We start from the raw sequence: 19,452 nt of genomic DNA on the forward strand, positions 1-19,452 counted from the left end.
CTGTGTGTACTGGTGGTTGACTGCCCCCCAGCCCAGAGTGTGCATGGAAAATTGTCTGGCAGCCTCCCTGACAGCAAGCAGTGATAGTGCCCATGAAGGGGACCTTGTTGGGCCCGCCCCTTTCACGGTTATCGCTTCTCGGCCTTTTGGCTAAGATCAAGTGTAGTATCTGTTCTTATCAGTTTAATATCTGATACGTCCCCTATCTGGGGACCATATATTAAATGGATTTTTGAGAACGGGGGCCGATTTCGAAGCTTGCTTCCGTCGCCCTATGCATTGACCCGATATGGCAGTATCTTCGGGTACAGTGCACCACCCCCTTACAGGGTTAAAAAGAAAGATTCCTACTTTCATTGCTACCTGCTTGCTGGCTAGCCAGCTAGCCAGCCCTGTGGGCCTTGCTGCTGCTGCAGCCAAAAAACAAAAGGTGGTGCTGCTGCTGCTTCTGCTTGTGTCTGTCCGCTGTTGGAGCGTCCAGGCACAGGACTTCTGCTGCTGCTGACTAAATGGCCTCCTTAATTGGATCATTTGAGTAGCCAGCACACCTGTGCAGGTAGGGCATGACATGATAGGCAGCTGCCTTGATAGCGGGTGGGTGCTGAATGTTCCTAATTGACAAAATAAGATTAATGCTTATGAAGAAATATAAAATCTCATCCCTTCCCCAATATCGCGCCACACCCCTACCCCTTAATTCCCTGGTTGAACTTGATGGACATATGTCTTTTTTCGACCGTACTAACTATGTAACTATGTAACATAACATGGGGGGGGGGGGTCTCCTGGCTGTTCACACAGGTGTGTCATTGCTGTACATTGACCATGCATTGCTTCTGTGGTATTGCAAAGGCAAAGACAAATGCTTCCAGCCATCCATTGCACTAATGGATTGGTCATCAGCTGGCTGTCTATGTCCCGCATCAATATAGACCAAAGTACAGAGGGTTAGGCTATGCTATTGTGCACCTACCTGATGCATCAGAAGGTGCGAGGCCCTTGCTAAATTCTGTGCACAGACTTTGAGATCTATGCTTTAGACTGTATCTAAACCTGCTCCAACATGGACTGACATTCTGGCCTACTTTCAGCCGATGCGACTTGTCTGTCGCTGAACAGTCGCTTTTTATGTATTCAGCACCTATGTATAATGTTGTAAAAAGGTTCTAGAAGCTAAAGTCGCAGAAATGTCACACATATTTGGCCTGCAACTTTCTGTGCGACAAATTCAGACAGGAAAAATCAGTATAAATCCTTAGAAAATCATCCCCCAGTGTCTCCATCTGCTGGCGGTATTGAATAAGCATTGCTGCACTGATGGGGTATGCATTAGACGAAAAAAAAGAAGAAAAAGAAGAATAATACGCCCAGAAAAGAGGCGAAAAGGAGAAAAACGTAAAAAAACGTGAAAAAAAAGTAAGAGGAAGAGAAGGGAAAAAAAGGTGGAAATGGGTTTAAAAGTGATTTCGGCGGAGAAATATATATATATATATATATATATATATATATATAAGCGCACACACACACATATATATAAACGTATTCTCCGTTGAGATATTGCAGCCGCTGCTGTGTCCAGGCCCAGGAGCCTTAGCACTGTGCTGTGATGTCACTCAATACCACTGACATCACTAGGTGTAAACAACATCTCTCCTTTGCTGTGTATGTGACTATGGAGCTGTTTGGTGATGTCGTCTATTATGGCCTTCATAGAAGCAACAGGAGATTGTTGCATCCATCTAGAACCCTCAGAACTACAGTGCTATGATGTCACTCACTTCCACAGGCCTTGCAGAGTGTAAACAACAACAACCCAGCTTTGTTGTGTATGTAACCATAGGGATTTGTGATGTCACCTAGAACCTTCACAGCAGCGACAGCTTTATGAGGAGCATCAGCACTGCTCTGCCTGAGCAGAACCATCACCGCCATAGGTTGTCAAATAACCCGGATTTAACCCACACAGGTAAGTCCAATGGGGTGCAGGCATGTCCTCTATGCTTACAGCTTCCCGTGGGTGTTGGTTTGATACCGTTTGGGGACAGCCAAGGAGGCATCTGCAGGCAACAAAGGTAGGTGTGTGCTTGTGTGTGTGTTTCCTATGCAGATCCTAAGCCCAGTGTCACATGCAAGTAGGAGGAGTAAGAAGGGTTCCTGGCAAATCCGGGTTATGGATTGCATTTAAAAAGGCCCCGTGGGAGTGCAATGGGCCCCTGTCTTGCTGCTTAGCAATAATGGTATGGGTTTAGGTTCTGCTGTGTGTACTGGTGGTTGACTGCCCCCCAGCCCAGAGTGTGCATGGAAAATTGTCTGGCAGCCTCCCTGACAGCAAGCAGTGATAGTGCCCATGAAGGGGACCTTGTTGGGCCCGCCCCTTTCACGGTTATCGCTTCTCGGCCTTTTGGCTAAGATCAAGTGTAGTAATACAGGAGATCTGGTCAGAAGGTACTCGGGTACCCCTCTCCTCGGCCTTGTGGGATCGCCCAGGTTTATTGCCTGGGCTTCACCCACTTGTTGCTATTGGGGAGAGGGCCTAGTCCCAGGGTAACGAGTAGCGATCGCCTCTCAAGACCTTCGGGTGGAGAGAGGTTAGAACCATGGATGATGATCCGGATCCAGGTTCTGTGCCGGCATATGCAAGGATTAAAAACACCGTGAGAGTCATTCTCACGGATGATACCAAAAGGGCGGACGATTTGAAATTCGTAGTAGAGGACGTGCTCGGAGGAGTTTTCGGAATACAGAAGGGCGAGATATTGGCAATCCAGGACTACCCGAAGCGTAAAATTTTTGATGTGACGTTCACACAAAATGGCATCCACAGAGATTTTGTTACCAGAGCTGCTGCGAGTAAAGACAAAAAGCTTCAGGGTGTCCGGATTATTGAGCACGTTCTAGACGATATTAAGCTGGTGGTAGTAAAGATGTATTCCCCTTTTGCCAACCTACACGATGTTGAGTTGTTTTTACAAGTCTATTTTAGTAAGGTTGAGTGCAGAGGAAAAATCATGAACAGCTGTGGCATCTGGACATCTAAGTGGAGATTTCAGGTTACATGCAAAAAAGATGACAGATTGCCAGGGGGAATACAACTACCACCAGCTCGTTTTAAAATAAATAATATGTGTGGCGACCTCTTTTATGCGGGGATGCCAAGCTACTGCAGGAAGTGTCACAGATATGGACACACAAAAGAAAACTGTGAAAGTACATGCAAAAAATGTGGTAGCACACAGCACGAGACAGAGAAATGCACAAGAGGAGGGAGGTGCAATTTCTGTCAACAATTCGGTCACCTTTTCTCCTCTTGTCCCCACAGACATAGGACGGAGCAGCAGTGGCAACCCTGGAGGCAGCAAGGACAGCAACCGGGACACCAGCCGAGGCAAGCAGAGCCAGTGATTACCCCCCCACAAGAGGTAAGCGGTGAGATGGAGAAGGAGAAAGACCCCCCTCAGGCAAAAGGAGGGGACCCTAAAGAGCAGAGGATGGCCAAAAAACGTGCAAGTGGTGGAAAAACTGGCCCCCAGGAGCATGCTGGGTTAAGAGAGGAGCGGACGGCGGCCGAATCCGCTCCTCAGCAACCTCTGGCTCAGGGTCCCCCTGAGAGCGATGATCCGGGTGGAGAGGTGAAGGTTAAAAGGCGGAGGGGCTCCAGAAGACTCTATTCGGAGGCGGTCCAGGGGGAGCCGATGGAAGTACCTGCGGATGCAGGGAACCCAAGTGACGTTCCTCCACAGGTCCCCATAGGGGATACCCCCCCTCCTCCCTGCCAGGAGGAGGTTTCAGGGGTGACCGTCTCTGAGGTACCAGAGACGGAACTAAGTGAACACCCGACCCCTATGGAGGGGCAAGAGGTGGAAGAACCCAATGAGTCTGGAGCCCTGATTGCCAGGATGCCCGAGAACAACTATGCCTCAATCATGATGGAGGAGGGGGGTCGGCTGAGTGATGGTGCCTCCTCTCCTGCTTCCTCTATGCGTACAGTTGAGTCAGATTTTGGGGGGTATGAGGCTTCGGAGGGGGAATCAGAGGTGTAAGACGTTTTCTTGTACATTCCCATGGCTGAGTTGTCCGGTCTGTCCTTGAACGTGAGAAGTGTGAGCGCCAGAGTAAGAAGGGTTGCCCTATTTAATTACTTGTCGGTTTTTGCTGCTTCCGTCCTTTTCCTGCAGGAATGTGGCATCCCGCACAGATTAAATTATAAAGAATATGAAGATGATTGGGTGCACGGTCCATCAGTCTGGTCTGGATCAAATGAGTCCAGATCAGCAGGGGTCGCCATACTTTTTAAAGGGAACGTTTTAATTGAGAGTTTTAACGAAATTTTACCAGGCAGAATTTTATTGGTCAACGCTTTTATTAATGGTATTAAATGGCAGTTTTTAAATTTTTATGGTTCTCCTGATAAGAATGAAAGAATAAAAATGTTGGAGATTTTACCCCTTTTTATTAACAATTCTAGTCCTCTTGTTTTATCAGGTGATTTTAATTGTATTTTAAGGGGAGAACGCCGTTTTTCGAACGCAGTGAGTAGGAACTATGATAAGACGTCTTTTATGTTAAAAAACTTGATTTTAGATTTTAATCTCACTGATGTTTTTAAAAAATGTAATTTTAACGTACCAGAGGAAGACGGTGTTACCTGGAGCAATGCAAGCTGTAGCTCCAGGATAGATTTTATTTTTTGTTCTTATCAAGTACTGCCTTTTAACTGTGATCTTTTTACCAATGTTTTTTCTGACCATAAATTATTATATTTTAAAGTTAAAAGTGATTTTAAAAGGAGAACTGGTAGGAATGCCTGGAAGTTAAACGTGTCCCTTTTAGAAGATCCGCAGGTTTTATCAGATTTTATCACCTTTTACAAGGAATGCAGACGAGTAAAAGACCCCAACACTCCCACCAGTATCTGGTGGGAAAAAATGAAACTAAAAATAAAAGAATTTTTTATCCGTGTTGGGGTTAGGAAAGCTAAAGAAAAACGTGAATTTTATAATATCCTAAATACTCGTCTGCAAACCCTGTACAAATTCAGAGCACATGGGATGGAGGTGGAGAAGGAGGTACATGATCTTAAAAAAGAAATAACTAAGTGCCTGGAGCAGAAAGGAAAAGAAATTATCTTTAGGTCTCGAATACAGCAACTTGAGGAAAACGAGACATGCTCCAGGTATTTTTTTAAGAAAATACATGAAAATAGAAGGTTAATAGAAAACATTGAAGGAGTGAATGATGTACAGGGTATTTTAAAAAAGGTGCAAGAGTTTTATGCGGATCTTTTTAATGTAAAACACATTGATGAATGTTTTATGAATGACTCGTTAAAGGAGATCACCAATTTTTTAGATCCTGTCTCACAGTCTTTTTTATTGCAGAATATTTCAGAGCAGGAGATTTTAGAGACCGTCAAGAGTTTTAAAACAGGTAAAGTGCCTGGGCCGGATGGTATACCCATTGAATTTTATGTTACTTTTTATGGTATTTTAAAAGAAGATTTGTTCTCCCTTTTTACGGAAGTCTTTAAGTCTAAAATCCTCCCAGGCTCATGGAAGAAGGGTGATGTCTCCCTGCTATTCAAAAAGGGAGACCGGTCGGAACTCAAAAACTGGAGACCAATCACCCTTCTGAACTGCGACTATAAAATAATGGCGAAACTGTGTGCTAACCGCTTAAAGAACGTAATCCATAAAATAATTCATACAAACCAAGTCTGTGGGGTGCCTGGGAGGAGTTTATGGGAGAACCTAAACCTTTTAAAGGATGTAATTAGCGACACCAAATTAAGAAAAGGAAAGCTGGCGGTTTTATCCATAGATTTTGAAAAAGCTTTCGACAGGGTGTCACATTTTTATCTTTTTAAGGTTTTAGAGAAAATGGGTATACCTGATGGCTTTTTATTGTCTCTTAGAGCTTTTTATGATAACTGTACTAGTAAAATTTTAGTAAATGGTTTTAAGACACAGGGCGTGATTTTAAATTCCGGAGTGAAGCAGGGGTGTCCCTTGTCCCCACTACTCTTCATTTGCGCAATAGAGCCTCTTTTATGTACAATACGAAAGGATAAGCAGATCCATGGAGTCCCCCTGCCAGGAGGAGGGGGACTAGAGGCGAAGGTAGTGGGGTACATGGACGATGTTGCGGTGTTTTGCAGGGACACCCCATCGCTTCTGAAGACGCTAAAACAGATTCAATATTTTAATTGTGCCTCCGGTTTTAAAGTCAATTTTAACAAAAGTAACATTTTAAACATAGGCGGAATGCCTTTGTATGATGTGCCCGTCCCTGTGTCTGAGTTGGTGCAGATTTTAGGTGTCTCCTTTGACGAGTCTAATAATGGTTTTAATAGCTGGGACTTGGTGGCTCAAAAAATAAATAAGAAAATATGTATGTGGAACATGCGAGAACTTACAATGGAAGGGAAGGTTTTAATTACAAAAATGGTGCTTTTACCTATTTTATTGTATTTAAGTCTGGTTTTCCCACCCCCCGAAATGGTTCTAAAGAAAATAACAAAAGCTTGTTTTACTTTCTTTTGGAGTTCTAAGAGCGAAAAATTAAAGAGACAAATTGTGATAAAACCGAACTCCAGGGGCGGTAAGGACTTTCCAGATTTTAAAGCTTTCCTTTTAATAAAGTTTTTTAGCATGTGTTTTACTACTGTTTTTAAAGATAGCTACTGGTCTTATTTTGTTCGTTTTAATACTGGTTATTTTATGCGGAGGAACGGCTGGTTTTCTACAGTTTTAAGTTGCCCTTATTCTTTGAATTTACCCCCTCAATACATGATTTTAGGAAAAATTTTAAACTTATATAATTTTAAAGGTAAAAGTGTTCAGGATCTGTGCAATAGCAAAAAACTACTAAAGGAAATAAAAGAAACCAGTACCGTGACTCCCATCAAAAATTTTAACGAACAGAAGTGTATACAGATTTGGAAGATGTTGAGTATTAATTATCTTTTTAATTCACAGAAGGACCTGGCCTGGAGCTGCGCACACGAGTGTCTTCCATGCCGGGCATTCCAGCACCGAAGAGGATTATCCAACTCTGCAACCTGCCCGAGGGAGGGATGCCGACAAGAGGAGACCGTGCACCATCTAATATGGACTTGTTTTTACTCGCAGAAAATATGGACAAAGATACTCCCTCTGGTAAAAAGGATAACTGGACTAAAAGACTTAAATATTGCAGTGGTTTTTTATGGTTGCCTGGAATGCCCAACACGGACTCAAGAGACTATTGCATGGAAGATCATAAACTGTGTGAAGGCAGCTCTGCGGAAGGCCAGGAATATTTTATTGTTCAAGCATGAGGTTTTATCTGTGAAGGACATTTTATCTATCTGTTTTTATGAAATGTACCAGTACTATCTTTTAGACAAGAAGAGATTTCCGCTTTTATCTAGAAAATGGTTTTTAAAAGAATGGAATTCTATCTTGTAAAGCCACCAAGTGCCCATTTTATGTTTTAATATGTTGTAAATATGTTATTTATATGTAACTGTATTTATTGACATATTTGCACAACTTTGTTAACATTATTTAATTTTTAATAAAGTTGCCCCCGTAAGGGTAGTCAAGTTAAAAAAAAATCTGTTCTTATCAGTTTAATATCTGATACGTCCCCTATTTGGGGACCATATATTAAATGGATTTTTGAGAACGGGGGCCGATTTCGAAGCTTGCTTCCGTCGCCCTATGCATTGACCCGATATGGCAGTATCTTCGGGTACAGTGCACCACCCCCTTACAGGGTTAAAAAGAAAGATTCCTACTTTCATTGCTACCTGCTTGCTGGCTAGCCAGCTAGCCAGCCCTGTGGGCCTTGCTGCTGCTGCAGCCAAAAAACAAAAGGTGGTGCTGCTGCTGCTTCTGCTGCTTCTGCTTCTGCTTGTGTCTGGCCGCTGTTGGAGCGTCCAGGCACAGGACTTCTGCTGCTGCTGACTAAATGGCCTCCTTAATTGGATCATTTGAGTAGCCAGCACACCTGTGCAGGTAGGGCATGACATGATAGGCAGCTGCCTTGATAGCGGGTGGGTGCTTGAATGTTCCTAATTGACAAAATAAGATTAATGCTTATGAAGAAATATAAAATCTCATCCCTTCCCCAATATCGCGCCACACTCCTACCCCTTAATTCCCTGGTTGAACTTGATGGACATATGTCTTTTTCGACCGTTACTAACTATGTAACTATGTAACATAACATGGGGGGGGGGGGGGGGTCTCCTGGCTGTTCACCACAGGTGTGTCATTGCTGTACATTGACCATGCATTGCTTCTGTGGTATTGCAAAGCAAAGACAAATGCTTCCAGCCATCCATTGCACTAATGGATTGGTCATCAGCTGGCTGTCTATGTCCCGCATCAATATAGACCAAAGTACAGAGGGTTAGGCTATGCTATTGTGCACCTACCTGATGCATCAGAAGGTGCGAGGCCCTTGCTAAATTCTGTGCACAGACTTTGAGATCTATGCTTTAGACTGTATCTAAACCTGCTCCAACATGGACTGACATTCTGGCCTACTTTCAGCCGATGCGACTTGTCTGTCGCTGAACAGTTCGCTTTTTATGTATTCAGCACCTATGTATAATGTTGTAAAAAGGCTCTAGAAGCTAAAGTCGCAGAAATGTCACACATATTTGGCCTGCAACTTTCTGTGCGACAAATTCAGACAGGAAAAATCAGTATAAATCCTTAGAAAATTATCCCCCAGTGTCTCCATCTGCTGGCGGTATTGAATAAGCATTGCTGCAACTGATGGGGTATGCATTAGACGAAAAAAAAGAAGAAAAAGAAGAATAATACGCCCAGAAAAGAGGCGAAAAGGAGAAAAACGTAAAAAAACGTGAAAAAAAAGTAAGAGGAAGAGAAGGGAAAAAAAGGTGGAAATGGGTTTAAAAGTGATTTCGGCGGAGAAATATATATATATATTATATATATATATATATATATATATACGCGCACACACACATATATATATAAACGTATTCTCCGTTGAGATATTGCAGCCGCTGCTGTGTCCAGGCCCAGGAGCCTTAGCACTGTGCTGTGATGTCACTCAATACCACTGACATCACTAGGTGTAAACAACATCTCTCCTTTGCTGTGTATGTGACTATGGAGCTGTTTGGTGATGTCGTCTATTATGGCCTTCATAGAAGCAACAGGAGATTGTTGCATCCATCTAGAACCCTCAGAACTACAGTGCTATGATGTCACTCACTTCCACAGGCCTTGCAGAGTGTAAACAACAACAACCCAGCTTTGTTGTGTATGTAACCATAGGGATTTGTGATGTCACCTAGAACCTTCACAGCAGCGACAGCTTTATGAGGAGCATCAGCACTGCTCTGCCTGAGCAGAACCATCACCCCGCCATAGGTTGTCAAATAACCCGGATTTAACCCACACAGGTAAGTCCAATGGGGTGCAGGCATGTCCTCTATGCTTACAGCTTCCCGTGGGTGTTGTTTGATACCATTTGGGGACAGCCAAGGAGGCATCTGCAGGCAACAAAGGTAGGTGTGTGCTTGTGTGTGTGTTTCCTATGCAGATCCTAAGCCCAGTGTCACATGCAAGTAGGAGGAGTAAGAAGGGTTCCTGGCAAATCCGGGTTAGGATTGCATTTAAAAAGGCCCCGTGGGAGTGCAATGGGCCCCTGTCTTGCTGCTTAGCAATAATGGTATGGGTTTAGTTCTGCTGTGTGTACTGGTGGTTGACTGCCCCCCAGCCCAGAGTGTGCATGGAAAATTGTCTGGCAGCCTCCCTGACAGCAAGCAGTGATAGTGCCCATGAAGGGACCTTGTTGGGCCCGCCCCTTTCACGGTTATCGCTTCTCGGCCTTTTGGCTAAGATCAAGTGTAGTATCTGTTCTTATCAGTTTAATATCTGATACGTCCCCTATCTGGGGGACCATATATTAAATGGATTTTTGAGAACGGGGGCCGATTTCGAAGCTTGCTTCCGTCGCCCTATGCATTGACCCGATATGGCAGTATCTTCGGGTACAGTGCACCACCCCCTTACAGGGTTAAAAAGAAAGATTCCTACTTTCATTGCTACCTGCTTGCTGGCTAGCCAGCTAGCCAGCCCTGTGGGCCTTGCTGCTGCTGCAGCCAAAAAACAAAAGGTGGTGCTGCTGCTGCTTCTGCTGCTTCTGCTTCTGCTTGTGTCTGGCCGCTGTTGGAGCGTCCAGGCACAGGACTTCTGCTGCTGCTGACTAAATGGCCTCCTTAATTGGATCATTTGAGTAGCCAGGCACACCTGTGCAGGTAGGGCATGACATGATAGGCAGCTGCCTTGATAGCGGGTGGGTGCTGAATGTTCCTAATTGACAAAATAAGATTAATGCTTATGAAGAAATATAAAATCTCATCCCTTCCCCAATATCGCGCCACACCCCTACCCCTTAATTCCCTGGTTGAACTTGATGGACATATGTCTTTTTTCGACCGTACTAACTATGTAACTATGTAACATAACATGGGGGGGGGGGGGGGGGTCTCCTGGCTGTTCACACAGGTGTGTCATTGCTGTACATTGACCATGCATTGCTTCTGTGGTATTGCAAAGGCAAAGACAAATGCTTCCAGCCATCCATTGCACTAATGGATTGGTTCATCAGCTGGCTGTCTATGTCCCGCATCAATATAGACCAAAGTACAGAGGGTTAGGCTATGCTATTGTGCACCTACCTGATGCATCAGAAGGTGCGAGGCCCTTGCTAAATTCTGTGCACAGACTTTGAGATCTATGCTTTAGACTGTATCTAAACCTGCTCCAACATGGACTGACATTCTGGCCTACTTTCAGCCGATGCGACTTGTCTGTCGCTGAACAGTCGCTTTTTATGTATTCAGCACCTATGTATAATGTTGTAAAAAGGCTCTAGAAGCTAAAGTCGCAGAAATGTCACACATATTTGGCCTGCAACCTTTCTGTGCGACAAATTCAGACAGGAAAAAATCAGTATAAATCCTTAGAAAATTATCCCCCAGTGTCTCCATCTGCTGGCGGTATTGAATAAGCATTGCTGCACTGATGGGGTATGCATTAGACGAAAAAAAAGAAGAAAAAGAAGAATAATACGCCCAGAAAAGAGGCGAAAAGGAGAAAAACGTAAAAAAACGTGAAAAAAAGTAAGAGGAAGAGAAGGGAAAAAAAGGTGGAAATGGGTTTAAAAGTGATTTCGGCGGAGAAATATATTATATATATATTATATATATATATATATATATACGCGCACACACACACATATATATAAACGTATTCTCCGTTGAGATATTGCAGCCGCTGCTGTGTCCAGGCCCAGGAGCCTTAGCACTGTGCTGTGATGTCACTCAATTACACTGACATCACTAGGTGTAAACAACATCTCTCCTTTGCTGTGTATGTGACTATGGAGCTGTTTGGTGATGTCGTCTATTATGGCCTTCATAGAAGCAACAGGAGATTGTTGCATCCATCTAGAACCCTCAGAACTACAGTGCTATGATGTCACTCACTTCCACAGGCCTTGCAGAGTGTAAACAACAACAACCCAGCTTTGTTGTGTATGTAACCATAGGGATTTGTGATGTCACCTAGAACCTTCACAGCAGCGACAGCTTTATGAGGAGCATCAGCACTGCTCTGCCTGAGCAGAACCATCACCGCCATAGGTTGTCAAATAACCCGGATTTAACCCACACAGGTAAGTCCATGGGGTGCAGGCATGTCCTCTATGCTTACAGCTTCCCGTGGGTGTTGGTTTGATTACCGTTTGGGGACAGCCAAGGAGGCATCTGCAGGCAACAAAGGTAGGTGTGTGCTTGTGTGGTGTGTTCCTATGCAGATCCTAAGCCCAGTGTCACATGCAAGTAGGAGGAGTAAGAAGGGTTCCCTGGCAAATCCGGGTTATGGATTGCATTTAAAAAGGCCCCGTGGGGAGTGCAATGGGCCCCCTGTCTTGCTGCTTAGCAATAATGGTATGGGTTTAGGTTCTGCTGTGTGTACTGGTGGTTGACTGCCCCCCAGCCAGAGTGTGCATGGAAAATTGTCTGCAGCCTCCCTGACAGCAAGCAGTGATAGTGCCCATGAAGGGGGACCTTGTTGGGCCCGCCCCTTTCACGGTTATCGCTTCTCGGCCTTTTGGCTAAGATCAAGTGTAGTATCCTGTTCTTATCAGTTTAATATCTGATTACGTCCCCTATCTGGGGACCATATATTAAATGGATTTTTGAGAACGGGGGCCGATTTCGAAGCTTGCTTCCGTCGCCCTATGCATTGACCCGATATGGCAGTATCTTCGGGTACAGTGCACCACCCCCTTACAGGGTTAAAAAGAAAGATTCCTACTTTCATTGCTACCTGCTTGATGGCTAGCCAGCTAGCCAGCCCTGTGGGCCTTGCTGCTGCTGCAGCCAAAAAACAAAAGGTGGTGCTGCTGGCTTCTGCTGCTTCTGCTTCTGGCTTGTGTCTGGCCGCTGTTGGAGCGTCCAGGCACAGGACTTCTGCTGCTGCTGACTAAATGGCCTCCTTAATTGGATCATTGAGTAGCCAGCACACCTGTGCAGGTAGGGCATGACATGATAGGCAGCTGCCTTGATAGCGGGTGGGTGCTGAATGTTCCTAATTGACAAAATAAGATTAATGCTTTATGAAGAAATATAAAATCTCATCCCTTCCCCAATATCGCGCCACACCCCTACCCCTTAATTCCCTGGTTGAACTTGATGGACATATGTCTTTTTTCGACCGTACTAACTATGTAACATGTAACATAACATGGGGGGGGGGGGGGGTCTCCTGGCTGTTCACACAGGTGTGTCATTGCTGTACATGGACCATGCATTGCTTCTGTGGTATTGCAAAGGCAAAGACAAATGCTTCCAGCCATCCATTGCACTAATGGATTTGGTCATCAGCTGGCTGTCTATGTCCCGCATCAATATAGACCAAAGTACAGAGGGTTAGGCTATGCTATTGTGCACCTACCTGATGCATCAGAAGGTGCGAGGCCCTTGCTAAATTCTGTGCACAGACTTTGAGATCTATGCTTTAGACTGTATCTAAACCTGCTCCAACATGGACTGACATTCTGGCCCTACTTTCAGCCGATGCGACTTGTCTGTCGCTGAACAGGTCGCTTTTTATGTATCAGCACCTATGTATAATGTTGTAAAAAGGCTCTAGAAGCTAAAGTCGCAGAAATGTCACACATATTTGGCCTGCAACTTTCTGTGCGACAAATTCAGACAGGAAAAATCAGTATAAATCCTTAGAAAATTATCCCCCAGTGTCTCCATCTGCTGGCGGTATTGAATAAGCATTGCTGCACTGATGGGGTATGCATTAGACGAAGAAAAAGAAGAATAATACGCCCAGAAAAGAGGCGAAAAGGAGAAAAACGTAAAAAAACGTGAAAAAAAAGTAAGAGGAAGAGAAGGGAAAAAAAGGTGGAAATGTGGTTTAAAAGTGATTTCGGCGGAGAAATATATATATATTATATATATATATATATAATATATACGCGCACACACACACATATATATAAACGTATTCTCCGTTGAGATATTGCAGCCGCTGCTGTGTCCAGCCCAGGAGCCTTAGCACTGTGCTGTGATGTCACTCAATACCACTGACATCACTAGGTGTAAACAACATCTCTCCTTTGCTGTGTATGTGACTATGGAGCTGTTTGGTGATGTCGTCTATTATGGCCTTCATAGAAGCAACTGGAGATTGTTGCATCCATCTAGAACCCTCAGAACTACAGTGCTAATGATGTCACTCACTTCCACAGGCTTGCAGAGTGTAAACAACAACAACCTGTAACCATAGGGATTTGTGATGTCACCTAGAACCTTCACAGCAGCGACAGCTTTATGAGGAGCATCAGCACTGCTCTGCCTGAGCAGAACCATCACCGCCATAGGTTGTCAAATAACCCGGATTTAACCCACACAGGTAAGTCCAATGGGGTGCAGGCATGTCCTCTATGCTTACAGCTTCCCGTGGGTGTTGGTTTGATACCGTTTGGGGACAGCCAAGGAGGCATCTGCAGGCAACAAAGGTAGGTGTGTGCTTGTGTGTGTGTTTCCTATGCAGATCCTAAGCCCAGTGTCACATGCAAGTAGGAGGAGTAAGAAGGGTTCCTGGCAAATCCGGGTTATGGATTGCATTTAAAAAGGCCCCGTGGGAGTGCAATGGGCCCCTGTCTTGCTGCTTAGCAATAATGGTATGGGTTTAGGTTCTGCTGTGTGTACTGGTGGTTGACTGCCCCCCAGCCCAGAGTGTGCATGGAAAATTGTCTGGCAGCCTCCCTGACAGCAAGCAGTGATAGTGCCCATGAAGGGCACCTTGTTGGGCCCGCCCCTTTCACGGTTATCGCTTCTCGGCCTTTTGGCTAAGATCAAGTGTAGTAATACAGGAGATCTGGTCAGAAGGTACTCGGGTACCCCTCTCCTCGGCCTTGTGGGATCGCCCAGGTTTATTGCCTGGGCTTCACCCACTTGTTGCTATTGGGGAGAGGGCCTAGTCCCAGGGTAACGAGTAGCGATCGCCTCTCAAGACCTTCGGGTGGAGAGAGGTTAGAACCATGGATGATGATCCGGATCCAGGTTCTGTGCCGGCATACGCAAGGATCAAAAACACCGTGAGAGTCATTCTCACGGATGATACCAAAAGGGCGGACGATTTGAAATTCGTAGTAGAGGACGTGCTCGGAGGAGTTTTCGGAATACAGAAGGGCGAGATATTGGCAATCCAGGACTACCCGAAGCGTAAAATTTTTGATGTGACGTTCACACAAAATGGCATCCACAGAGATTTTGTTACCAGAGCTGCTGCGAGTAAAGACAAAAAGCTTCAGGGTGTCCGGATTATTGAGCACGTTCTAGACGATATTAAGCTGGTTGTTGTAAAGATGTATTCCCCTTTCGCCAACCTACACGATGTTGAGTTGTTTTTACAAGTCTATTTTAGTAAGGTTGAGTGCAGAGGAAAAATCATGAACAGCTGTGGCATCTGGACATCTAAGTGGAGATTTCAGGTTACATGCAAAAAAGATGACAGATTGCCAGGGGGAATACAACTACCACCAGCTCGTTTTAAAATAAATAATATGTGTGGCGACCTCTTTTATGCGGGGATGCCAAGCTACTGCAGGAAGTGTCACAGATATGGACACACAAAAGAAAACTGTGAAAGTACATGCAAAAAATGTGGTAGCACACAGCACGAGACAGAGAAATGCACAAGAGGAGGGAGGTGCAATTTCTGTCAACAATTCGGTCACCTTTTCTCCTCTTGTCCCCACAGACATAGGACGGAGCAGCAGTGGCAACCCTGGAGGCAGCAAGGACAGAAACCGGGACACCAGCCGAGGCAAGCAGAGCCAGTGATTACCCCCCCACAAGAGGTAAGCGGTGAGATGGAGAAGGAGAAAGACCCCCCTCAGGCAAAAGGAGGGGACCCTAAAGAGCAGAGGATGGCCAAAAAACGTGCAAGTGGTGAAAAAACTGGCCCCCAGGAGCATGCTGGGTTAAGAGAGGAGCGGACGGCGGCCGAATCCGCTCCTCAGCAACCTCTGGCTCAGGGTCCCCCTGAGAGCGATGATCCGGGTGGAGAGGTGAAGGTTAAAAGGCGGAGGGGCTCCAGAAGACTCTATTCGGAGGCGGTCCAGGGGGAGCCGATGGAAGTACCTGCGGATGCAGGGAACCCAAGTGACGTTCCTCCACAGGTCCCCATAGGGGATACCCCCCCTCCTCCCTGCCAGGAGGAGGTTTCAGGGGTGACCGTCTCTGAGGTACCAGAGACGGAACTAAGTGAACACCCGACCCCTATGGAGGGGCAAGAGGTGGAAGAACCCAATGAGTCTGGAGCCCTGATTGCCAGGATGCCCGAGAACAACTATGCCTCAATCATGATGGAGGAGGGGGGTCGGCTGAGTGATGGTGCCTCCTCTCCTGCTTCCTCTATGCGTACAGTTGAGTCAGATTTTGGGGGGTATGAGGCTTCGGAGGGGGAATCAGAGGTGTAAGACGTTTTCTTGTACATTCCCATGGCTGAGTTGTCCGGTCTGTCCTTGAACGTGAGAAGTGTGAGCGCCAGAGTAAGAAGGGTTGCCCTATTTAATTACTTGTCGGTTTTTGCTGCTTCCGTCCTTTTCCTGCAGGAATGTGGCATCCCGCACAGATTAAATTATAAAGAATATGAAGATGATTGGGTGCACGGTCCATCAGTCTGGTCTGGATCAAATGAGTCCAGATCAGCAGGGGTCGCCATACTTTTTAAAGGGAACGTTTTAATTGAGAGTTTTAACGAAATTTTACCAGGCAGAATTTTATTGGTCAGCGCTTTTATTAATGGTATTAAATGGCAGTTTTTAAATTTTTATGGTTCTCCTGATAAGAATGAAAGAATAAAAATGTTGGAGATTTTACCCCTTTTTATTAACAATTCTAGTCCTCTTGTTTTATCAGGTGATTTTAATTGTATTTTAAGGGGAGAACGCCGTTTTTCGAACGCAGTGAGTAGGAACTATGATAAGACGTCTTTTATGTTAAAAAACTTGATTTTAGATTTTAATCTCACTGATGTTTTTAAAAAATGTAATTTTAACGTACCAGAGGAAGACGGTGTTACCTGGAGCAATGCAAGCTGTAGCTCCAGGATAGATTTTATTTTTTGTTCTTATCAAGTACTGCCTTTTAACTGTGATCTTTTTACCAATGTTTTTTCTGACCATAAATTATTGTATTTTAAAGTTAAAAGTGATTTTAAAAGGAGAACTGGTAGGAATGCCTGGAAGTTAAACGTGTCCCTTTTTGAAGATCCGCAGGTTTTATCAGATTTTATCACCTTTTACAAGGAATGCAGACGAGTAAAAGACCCCAACACTCCCACCAGTATCTGGTGGGAAAAAATGAAACTAAAAATAAAAGAATTTTTTATCCGTGTTGGGGTTAGGAAAGCTAAAGAAAAACGTGAATTTTATAATATCCTAAATACTCGTCTGCAAACCCTGTACAAATTCAGAGCACATGGGATGGAGTTGGAGAAGGAGGTACATGATCTTAAAAAAGAAATAACTAAGTGCCTGGAGCAGAAAGGAAAAGAAATTATCTTTAGGTCTCGAATACAGCAACTTGAGGAAAACGAGACCTGCTCCAGGTATTTTTTTAAGAAAATACATGAAAATAGAAGGTTAATAGAAAACATTGAAGGAGTGAATGATGTACAGGGTATTTTAAAAAAGGTGCAAGAGTTTTATGCAGATCTTTTTAATGTAAAACACATTGATGAATGTTTTATGAATGACTCGTTAAAGGAGATCACCAATTTTTTAGATCCTGTCTCACAGTCTTTTTTATTGCAGAATATTTCAGAGCAGGAGATTTTAGAGACCGTCAAGAGTTTTAAAACAGGTAAAGTGCCTGGGCCGGATGGTATACCCATTGAATTTTATGTTACTTTTTATGGTATTTTAAAAGAAGATTTGTTCTCCCTTTTTACGGAAGTCTTTAAGTCTAAAATCCTCCCAGGCTCATGGAAGAAGGGTGATGTCTCCCTGCTATTCAAAAAGGGAGACCGGTCGGAACTCAAAAACTGGAGACCAATCACCCTTCTGAACTGCGACTATAAAATAATGGCGAAACAGTGTGCTAACCGCTTAACCCCTTAAGGACATAGGGCGTATCCATACGCCCCCGTTTCCAAGTCCTTAAGGACCGAGGGCGTATGGATACGCCCTGAGCATTTCCGGCCCCCACCGCTAGCCGGAGGGGAGCCGGAGCCGGATGCCTGCTGAAATCGTTCAGCAGGCATCCCGGCATATCGCCCAGGGGGGTCATTATGTCCCCCCATGTCGGCGATTGCCGCAGATCGCTGGACAATTCAGTCCAGCGATCTGCGGCAGATTCCGGGTCAATCGGGTCTCCAGTGACCCGATGACCCGGAATTACTGGCTGATCGGGGCCGTCAGAGACGGCCCCGAACAGCCAGAGGCAGCAGGGGTGAGGTGGTACTGGTGCCACTTCACGATCGCCCTGATTCGTCGGCCGGATTACCGGCCGACCAATCAGGGCGCCTGCTGCGGGTGTCACTCCCGCAACCCGCTCCGCCCCTCTTCCGGAGGACGTGAGCGGGTGCGGGAAGACGACCCCCGGTGCTGGGGACCCCGATCCCCGGCGTCCATGTTGGGATCGGGGCCCCAGGAGCAGCGGCGGCAGCGGCGACGACGAGGGACTGACCTGTGCTGCTGGTTCGTTGGAGGTGAGTGACAGCCTCCTGCTGTTGCTTAGCAACAGCTCCCAGCATGCAACAAGGGCATGCTGGGAGCTGTAGTTATGCAACAGCAGGAGGCAGACCACCACAACTCCCAGCATGCCCTTATGGGCATGCTGGGACTTATAGTTTTGCAACAGCTGAAGGCACATTCTTTCTATGTAAAAGTGTACCTTCAGCTGTTGTGTAACTACAACTCCCAGCTTGCACAATCAGCTAAAGTGCATGCTGGGAGTTGTAGTGGTGCATCTGGTGGTTGCATAACTACAACTCCCAGCATGCCCGTTGGCTGTCGGTGACTGCTGAGAGTTGTAGTTTTGCAACAGCTGAAGGCACACTGAGTTAAGTAGTAAACCAGTGTGTCTCCAGCTGTTGCATAACTACAATCCCCAGCATCCCCAGCCAATGTAGTTTGCCTCCGGCTGTTGCATAACTACAAGACCCAGCATGCCCTTCCGCTGTCCGTACATGCTGGGGGTTGTAGCTTTTGCAACAGCTGAAGGCACACTGGTTGCAAAACACTGAGTTTGTTACCAAACTCGGTGTTTCACAACCTGTGTGTCTCCAGCTGTTGCAAAACTACAACTCCCAGCATGCACTGATAGACCGTACATGCTGGGAGTTGTAGTTTTGCAACAGCTGGATGTTTCCCCCCCCCCCAATGTGAATGTACAGGGTACACTCACATGGGCGGAGGATTACAGTAAGTATCCGGCTGCAAGTTTGAGCTGCGGCAAATTTTCTGTCGCAGCTCAAACTGCCAGCGAGAAACTACTGTGAACCCCCCGCCCATGCGACTGTACCCTAAAAACACTACACTACACTACCACACAATAAAATAAAAAGTAAAAAACACTACATATACACATACCCCTATACAACCCCCCTCCCCAATAAAAATGAAAAACGTCTGGTACGTCACTGTTTCCAAAACGGAGCCTCCAGCGGTTGCAAAACTACAACTCCCAGCATGCACTGATAGACCGTCCATGCTGGGAGTTGTAGTTTTGCAACAGCTGGATGTTCCCCCCTCCAATGTGAACGTACAGGGTACACTCACATGGGCGGAGGATTACAGTAAGTATCCGGCTGCAAGTTTGAGCTGCGTTAAAATTTCTGCCGCAGCTCAAACTGCCAGCGAGAAACTACTGTGAACCCCCGCTCGTGTGACTGTACC

At 45.5% G+C, this 19,452-nt stretch overlaps 4 non-coding genes and 2 pseudogenes across 4 annotated transcripts; all 6 read left to right on the forward strand.

Moving 5' to 3' along the window:
- Nucleotides 1-130: 130 nt before the first annotated feature.
- LOC130302203 (U2 spliceosomal RNA) lies at nt 131-321 on the forward strand. Its single transcript, XR_008852494.1, has one exon. It is a non-coding gene; the product is annotated as a U2 spliceosomal RNA (small nuclear RNA).
- Nucleotides 322-2,385: 2,064 nt separating this feature from the next.
- Nucleotides 2,386-2,518, forward strand: LOC130302240 (U2 spliceosomal RNA; annotated as a pseudogene).
- Nucleotides 2,519-7,556: 5,038 nt separating this feature from the next.
- On the forward strand, nt 7,557-7,747 carry LOC130302233 (U2 spliceosomal RNA). The gene has a single exon (XR_008852522.1). It is a non-coding gene; the product is annotated as a U2 spliceosomal RNA (small nuclear RNA).
- Nucleotides 7,748-9,836: 2,089 nt separating this feature from the next.
- Nucleotides 9,837-10,028, forward strand: LOC130302228 (U2 spliceosomal RNA). Its single transcript, XR_008852519.1, has one exon. It is a non-coding gene; the product is annotated as a U2 spliceosomal RNA (small nuclear RNA).
- Nucleotides 10,029-12,121: 2,093 nt separating this feature from the next.
- On the forward strand, nt 12,122-12,314 carry LOC130302230 (U2 spliceosomal RNA). Its single transcript, XR_008852521.1, has one exon. It is a non-coding gene; the product is annotated as a U2 spliceosomal RNA (small nuclear RNA).
- A 2,060-nt stretch (nt 12,315-14,374) lies between these two features.
- LOC130302241 (U2 spliceosomal RNA) lies at nt 14,375-14,507 on the forward strand (annotated as a pseudogene).
- The last annotated feature ends 4,945 nt before the right edge of the window (nt 14,508-19,452 follow it).

This window comes from Hyla sarda, unplaced genomic scaffold (genome assembly GCF_029499605.1).
Source record: "Hyla sarda isolate aHylSar1 unplaced genomic scaffold, aHylSar1.hap1 scaffold_1156, whole genome shotgun sequence".
Classification (NCBI taxonomy): Eukaryota; Metazoa; Chordata; class Amphibia; order Anura; family Hylidae; genus Hyla; species Hyla sarda.